Raw genomic sequence first — 7,890 nt, 5'->3', positions numbered from 1 at the left:
GCAATAAAAATGTGGAGTTGCTTTGTCTTTAGGGAACTGGTGGTATTTAACGTATCCGATATCAAGTCCCCATATAGGTAGTGTGTTATGTGCCAACATATAGTAAAGCAAGTTGTGAACTCATTTCACTATTTGAATTGCTTCTGGCCAAGAGAAAATGTTGTCTCTAGTTTCAACAGCAGAAATAATTTTCCCTTTCTGTCCTAAACAGCTGTGATGTATTGATGCACACTGTCAAAACAGCTGATAGGAAGGAGAAAACCACCACTGAACTGCCATTAGCATCAGCTTCTTTGATGATTTGTATGTAACTAAAACCCATTACTCATGCATACGAAAACCCAACAGTAAAAATGTTGCGCTTGCAAAGAGAATAAAGAAATAAAGTCAATAGGTCTTGCTATCTGCCAAGACCTCTCCTTTATTTCACTGAAAAGTTGGAAGAAGGAATTCCCTCAAAATGTGCCAACTTAAAAATTGTCCTCGTTTTGTTATTGACTAGTTTTTGTGACATTATGGGGGTGACACTTCTCTTTTGCAGACAGTAATTACGTAAATTTTTTTTTCAGTTTCCTGATACTATAGTTCTTTTACAAAGCGAAGTGAGTGTGACAAGTACTGAAAAAATGAGTAGGTGTAAATGCTCAGAAGCAGTAAGGGAGGGGGGAAGCGAGAGATTAGTGAAATGTTTGTATTAACCACGCTCCAGGATAAACTAAGTAAAAACAGAAATGAAAGCCAGAACTTTCTCTACCCCGTTTTGCAGTGTCATTACTGACAACATATCAACAGGCTTTCTGCACCCCGCACGTGCTTTTGCGTAAATTTCTCCGCGAGCAGCCGTCAGAGGACAGCATTTTTCATCCTCAGACCGGCAGTATTTCCACCCCGCTGCCGTTCCGCTGCCCTGCCCGTGACGAAGCCCCTCGGTAACGGCTGAGCAGAAGTCTCTCCCCGGAAGCTTCCCGGAGACCTCCCGGCAGGCGCTCCCCGCGCGCCCCTCTTCCGCCAAGTGGGCCCAAACCGGGGCGGGGGGAGCCCGCCGCCCGCTCCGCTCCGCTCCGCTCCGTTCCGCCGGCCCTGACCGCGGCACCGCCACCCGGGCCCCGCCGAAGAGCTCCCGCCCCCGCGCGACCGCCTCACGCAGCCGCCGCGGCAGAACGGGGCCCGGTCCTCCGCCCGGTTTCCATGGCGACGCCGGCTGCCTCTGCCTGCCGTCAGTCACGACGGCCGGGGGCTTTGCGACAGTGGTGGTAGGAGTCACGGCAGCCGGCGGTGTCAGCTGGTCGCCGTCACCGGGCGCGGGTGAGGGAGCGCGGCGGGGGCGCGGCGCCCGGGGACCCTCCCCACCGCCCCGGCGGGGACAGGTGAGCGGTCCGCCGGCGGCCTTCGGGCGGAGGGCACCTTCTCCCGCGGGCGGCGGGGCTCGCCGCCGGCCCCCGCGCTGCCCCGACCCCCGCCGGTCTGGCGGTCGGCCCTCGGGCCCCCCCGTGCGGCGGGGCGGGCCGCCGTGTCGTGCGGGAGGGGGCGGCGGCGGCGGCGGCACCGGCACCTGCCTGGGGGCGGTGGCAGCCTCCGCCCCCGGCGGGCGGCAGCAGGTGGCGGCGGCCTGCGGTCTCCCGCCCCCGGCCCGCTGAGGCGGCGTGGGCAGCGGCGGCGTGGGCCCGGCCCGGCCGCGGGGCTGGGCCTGGCGTGCCCTCGCCGCGGGGCGGGTGGAAGGGGGCTCCGTGCGCTGCCGGGAGCCGGGCGGCTGAGAGCGGTGCGGTGCGGTTCGAGCCCCCCCCCCGCTCCACTGCTGCGCGCCCGCCGCAGCCCCACCGGCACCCTGCGGCAGCAGGTTCGGGCGGCTTCACCTGGGCGGGCGATGCCGGGTACCGGCTCTCCGCCGCAACGCCTGCGGGGCTCAGGCTTGGGCTTTCAACGAGTTTCCGCCCAGACCGCACCGCCGGGCCGGGGTCAGCCGGGCTGTGTGTAGCAGTGGTCGGTAGTAAGCAGCCGGCTGTTAGTGGGACGGAGAGCTCCTTCTCTGTGAAGGGAAAGTCACCTAAGGAGTGACTCTCTGCAGAGAAGTAATCCGTTGTCGGAAATCAAATTGCTTTTAATGCCCATTTTTTGTTACATCGCCGCCTCTCTGATCTGTTTCCTTTTTCTGTGACAGCCGTGGCATTACTGGAAACTAGGGATATGATTTAGCGTTTACTCTGCAACTGCTTTGGATAACTGTCTTTCATGTGATCATGACAATTTTAAACAGGAAAAATATATGCGGATTTAATGCGTCATCAAATTAAGTGCCAGAAAAACCTGCAAACGGCTTTCAAAGGTATCTGTTAACTATAATGAAGGATTTGGAGTTCCAGCTTATTTCTTCTTTCTTGTTTTGTAACCTACTATCTATACAGGGAATGGTGGGGGTTTGGGGGGGATAACCAATCTCACCTTCATGTTGTTAAATGCTTTTAAATCAGACTTTTGTAGTCATTCACTCAGCTGGGGCAAGGGGCAAGCAATAATCTCTCATTGGATTGTCTTTGTTGCTATTGCCACCTGAAGATTAAGGAAGAGCTTATGTCTTAACTAGTTACATTTCAGTTTCTATTTTGTGCACAAGTTTGCATTTGTTGAATTTATCTTTGATCTTGGGTATATTGGGAAGGTTTGACGGTAACATGATCTTTTTATTTAGATTACCGTAATACTTAATGGCCCATTCAAGACACAGAGCCCTGCGACAAGTATCGTCTCAGGGTGCTCGAAGTACAGATGTGTTAGGTGATGTAGCATTGCGGTTTGGAGATAGCTCTTACAGATAAATTGACTTTGGGGGATGTAGAGGTACTGGCTGCACAATGATATGGAGAAGCTCCTGATTTAGGGGAGAAGCAAAAGAAGATGTGAGGTGATGAATTTTGAATCAACAAAGTACATGGGGATAAAAGAAGGCCAGGTACCATTAATTTTTTAATCCTTGATCAGCATAATGAGAATGATGGTCTGGCTTGTTAGTCATTATTACCTGGATTGAAATCACCTTTTCACTTCATATAAATTTAACAGTTTTGACCAAGTTCAGAACAGTAAGTTAGTTCTCTCCTGCAGATATGCTTAGTTCTGTTTCAGTGAGTAGGGTTAGTGAGGTCAGTGTGAATATTCATAGCAGTAAAATTAAGTGGGCTGTGCTTACGAAATTGGGGCCTTTGGAAAGTCCTTGCACCTCTTGCTTATGTAGGGATACATCAGTTCTTGATAGCTGCTGGGGGCTCTTTTGTGTGTATTGTAACAAGTAAAGTTGAGTATCAAACTGAATGTAGTTCCAGTTTAACTCCCCAGCTGCTATCCCATTTTGCATGTGTATTTGTGTGTGCATGCATGCCCATGTGCATGAGGGGGGCATTAATGCTCCTGGTTGTCACGGGGCGGGGGGGGGGGGTTAAAAATGAGAGAGAGGGGTTCTAATTGCATAAAGAATCACCTCCAATTGTATTAGTAATAGAAAAATGATTTAACAGGAATTTGTATAAAAGTGCAACTTCACAGAATTCGATGGCAAGGTTTGCTCTATTACTTAGTACACATGGATGAAATGCACACAAGAAAATTAAATCAGAATCAAACTAAATTTATGTATCTAGGGACTAAAAACGTAATAGGGTAAAAGGGAATGTGGGAAAGGGTAAGGAAGACCCTCCTGTTGAGTCACGAGGTTCAGAGAAGACCCCTTTGCTTTCTAAACTCCTGTCGGAGTCTAGGTGCGGCTGGATCGACTCCTAGTCTCAGACTTGGGCAACGGTTTATATCTAAAGGGATTAAGAGTGCAATAGCAGCCTAAAATCCATTTATGGTTGAATAAAAATCACGACAGTAATTTAAGTATAAATTTGAAAGTAATCACTTATATCTTATAATATACTCACTATAACTTTAGACTAGTCAGGTTAGTACATGCATGTGCATAAAGACACTAAGAGAAAGACATGTAAGAGTAAAAGAGAGAAAAAGAGAGAGAGGAAAAAGAGGTATGCCTGTTAAAAATTCCCCTCGAGGTCAGTGAAAATATTCATGTCGATGCTTTGGTGTTTCTCTCAATGGGCAAAGGGTTGAGCCTCAAGGAGTGGAGAGAATCTGCCCCAGCTGTGTTGGCTTTTGGCAACAGACCTCCGATTTTCGCAAACAGGAGAGTTTGGGAGCTCCGAGAGGCGTCCCGCTCAGGGGGAGATGCTGGTCCCATCCCGCTGCGGTCCAGGACAGCTCCAAGGGCCTCCTGTAGTACCGATGCTTGTAGGCTTGGAAGGTGATTGACTTTTGCCATCAACAAATTACTGGGATGCCAGCTGTGCTGGAAAATCCCCAGGCTGTTGGAGAAGAACTCAAAACACAGAGAGGGGCTGCTCCCAGAGTGTCGGGGAGGACTGTAATAACAAGGTCTGCAGGTCATTAGGAGAGGGAACTGGCTGCAGGTTGTTCTGAGAAGTGGCTCTCTCTCCTCCCGTCCCCCGCCTCCCTCCGCCGGGCAGCAGGAGTCCTTGAGACGCACAGCAGATCTCCCTGTCTCAGCTGGGGAAGAGTTCCTGGCACAGCCAAGGGTCGCTTCGCTGCCCGGCTCCTTACACTTACACGAAGGGCTAGTGAGCCTTCCCGAGTTCATAAATCAGTCCAGTGGGGGGCAAAGAAATGCACCACCACACTGGTTTACCTATCTTTTTGCTACGCCAGTTTCCTGACTTTGCTGTCATCGTGAACAAATTCTTTCTTGATTGTACAGCTAACAAAATTGATTGCATTCTTCACTTGTTTACTCATAATACTCTTAGTGAAAAACTACATTTTTTTAATACTTCTTTTTGTAAGTAGTTTTTAGCATAGTGTTGCAATAATCTTTTTGTAGTTGCAAATCAGAACAGTGTGCTGTTAATTGGATAATGTATAAAGGCACAGTTATTCTCTAAGTTTTGTATTCAGTGCCTATCAGATGCAGGCTGAAATGATAATGATTTGTTGCATGTGTCAAAGTGTAAGACCTGACCTGATAGATTGTTTTATAGTATTTTGTATCTTGCAAATATTGTCCAAAATTTCTTTTAGCTAAAAAAAAGAAAACAACAAAAAACCAGAGATTTATTTGCTGAAAAAGTATTACCTTTTTGAAAGCTTTCTCAGACTTCTGAGTTGGCATGGATTTACAAAGGGCAAGTTGTGCATAACTAACCTGATAACCTCCCGTGATGAGATGACGGGCCTGGTGGATGAGGGAGAGCAGTGAGTGTTGTTTATCTTGACTATAGTAAGGCTTACACACAGTTTCCTGTAAGATCCTTACAGACAAGCTGTTGATGTATGGGTCTGGATAAGTGGACAGTGAAGTGGATTGAAAACCCACGGAATGGTCTGGCTCAAAGGGCTGCCGTTGGTAGCATGAAGCCTAGCTGGAGGGTAGCTGAGCACTGGAACAGGAGTTGTACAGGGCGAGGTTGTGGAGTCTCCATCCTTGGAGATATCCAGAACTCAACCGGACATGGTCTGGGGTAACCTGCTGTAGCTGACCTGGATTTTGCAGGGGGTTGGAGGGTGTGATCCCATGAAGTGCCTGCCAACCTTAGCTGTTCTGTGATTCAAACTCATTTTGTTAGATTAATGATAGGATAATAAAGCAAAAATATTTTGCACTTCAGCTCTTCGTCTAGTGATTCAGAACTAATTCCAGAAGACTCTGAAAATTACTGACAGACCTTCAGAAACGAGCACAATTTAATTGACATAGCAAACTTTACTGACCATTTGTATTTAATAACAGAATTGTTTGTTTACTTACCATCTGTTTAAAGAAAGGTGTGGTTGTCTAAATATGTGGGTTCTGATAGTGAAAGATTTCTGCAACTCTGGGTAAAGTACTTAATCTTCTTCTCCCTACCTTGTTAATCCTTTTTCTCTATCCCCAAGTATTAAATGGAAAAGGTCATTTGTAATTATAATTAAAATAATCAGATTTTTATAAAATGCATTGGATTACTCAAATGGACGCCATGATGTAACAGAAATGAGCCTTTGCCGTAAATGTATGATTGTCTTTATGCAAATGGTTTTAGGAGGGGTGTTACAATGCTTAACTAATGTCTTTTTGAATGAAGGATTCTGTATGTGTGAAAAATATTAGGCATAAAAACTGCTGTTCACTTTAAATATGCAATCCACTTAGAAGGTTTGTCCTGATGTCATGGATGGCAACCATCTCTGTACTTATTGGTGGCAAATCTGATTAATAATGTAATTTAAATTCTGCTGAAAATACAGTAAAATAGCATTAACATGTGGTAAACATTGATAGGGAAAGGAATGATTTATTCTTAACCTGAGTTGCTTTGTTTGAACATAAGCACAGTTACATTTATTTAAAAGCCGATGTTCATTTGACAGCCTTTAGTGATTCATTTTGGAACTGTCACATACTAAAAGTATGTGTGATAAAGAAACAGTCAATTCATAGACTTTTTTTTTTTTGGCAGATTCTTTTGGTGTCCACATATATCCTAAGGTTAATTCTTTATATGCATGTGCTTTAACTGACATAAATGTGTTTGGAAAGAGCTCTTCTTGGCTTTTACTGTGCTCTGTTAAGACAAAGGTAGATTTACTTATCTTTTTACTTCTTTCCCAAAAGACATGTTCCTCTCTCCTGGCCTGCCTTGTATCCTTCCCGTGCGCCTGGTGTACCTGGATCTGCCTCCCCAAGGGCGGCAGCACGGGGCTCGCTGAGCAAAATCTGGGCAGTGTCATGCTACAGTGCTGTAATGGGACATGAAAGTACTGAAGTATTCTACCAATCTGACTGGATTTATGTGTACAGCTGACACCCTCTGTCTCTGTTTGGGAGGTACCGCTGTGATTTGCTCTAGACCAGAGCAATCCATAGCACTTAGGCATGCAGTGGTTCTGAAAGTGTCCAGGTAACTGTGAATTCCAGTGTGGTCACATATGGCAGATCAGCAACACGATGGTTGCTTAGTGTTCATGCACACAGGCTAAACCTAAAACAAGTTTCTTTTTGTGATTAAACTGAAATTACTCTCATGGTTTTGTAGTTCTAGCAATATTGCCGATGTTTTAAAGTTATGTGCGCAAACTGTTAGGGCTAGGTGCTGTAAGAGGGTGAAGAAGTTGTGTGCTTCTGTCTGCCTCATCTGTGCTTTGAAAGTCATCAGCAGATCAAATGAGTTGGGCAGTGTGTTTAGTTGTACTGAAGCACAGTGTTAATTGTACGTTCCGGTAATCTCACCTGGAGACATCTCCAATCCCGTGTTCTTCCTTCCTCTCCTTTAACTTTGTTTTCTACTTGTGCAGCCTGCAACATCATTATCCCTGCTACTTCTTAAACCTTTCCTCATATATCTATCCACTGGAATATATGAGGGCAAGGAAGTCTACGTACGTATCGGATGCTGTACTGGCCACAACTGTTTCTCTTTCCCTGCACACAGGGCATGGAAATGCTACCAGCTAGAGGATTACATCCACTTGCCAGTGACAGGTGTGAAAGGAAACTGGTTTTATTGTCCCAGGGCAATGCGAAGGGGAAAAGTAGCTCTCACTAGCTGCTGGGCTTCCTACTATAAATTAATTTTGTTTGGGTGCTTTTTCTTGCTGTAAAAATCCTGGTTATGGATGCTGTTTCAGGGTAAATAACTTGCGGCTTACGAGATTTAATGAGGTCTTGAGACTTCCCATCATGACAGAAAGTTGTGGGAAAACTTGAGAAAATTGCCAATAGAATGCTCCTGTTTCAGGAACAGTTTGTATACAGGTGGAGGAAGGTTTGTGATTTTTTTTTTTTTGCCTGTCTGTTGCTGTCACTTGGAAAGATGAAAGTATATGCAAAAAACAGATGGACAGGAATGC

At 46.3% G+C, this 7,890-nt stretch overlaps 1 protein-coding gene across 7 annotated transcripts in view; it reads left to right on the top strand.

Annotated features, from left to right (window-relative positions):
- Positions 1–1,250: 1,250 nt before the first annotated feature.
- WDR7 (WD repeat domain 7) overlaps positions 1,251–7,890 on the top strand; it is a 145,823-nt gene continuing 139,183 nt past the window's right edge. For 5 of the 7 annotated variants that reach the window (XM_075021897.1, XM_075021898.1, XM_075021899.1 and 2 more), the window contains exon 1: positions 1,251–1,367. The gene's annotated coding sequence lies outside the window, so the exon portion shown is untranslated. Of the gene's footprint in view, positions 1,368–2,019; positions 2,324–7,890 lie in introns of those variants that run through there. The other 2 variants (XM_075021895.1, XM_075021894.1) reach the window with 2 other exon arrangements.

This window comes from Buteo buteo, chromosome Z (assembly GCF_964188355.1).
Source record: "Buteo buteo chromosome Z, bButBut1.hap1.1, whole genome shotgun sequence".
Taxonomy (NCBI): Eukaryota; Metazoa; Chordata; class Aves; order Accipitriformes; family Accipitridae; genus Buteo; species Buteo buteo.
The sequence above is the reverse complement of the archived record's forward strand: the minus strand, read 5'-3'. Positions and strand labels throughout refer to the sequence as shown.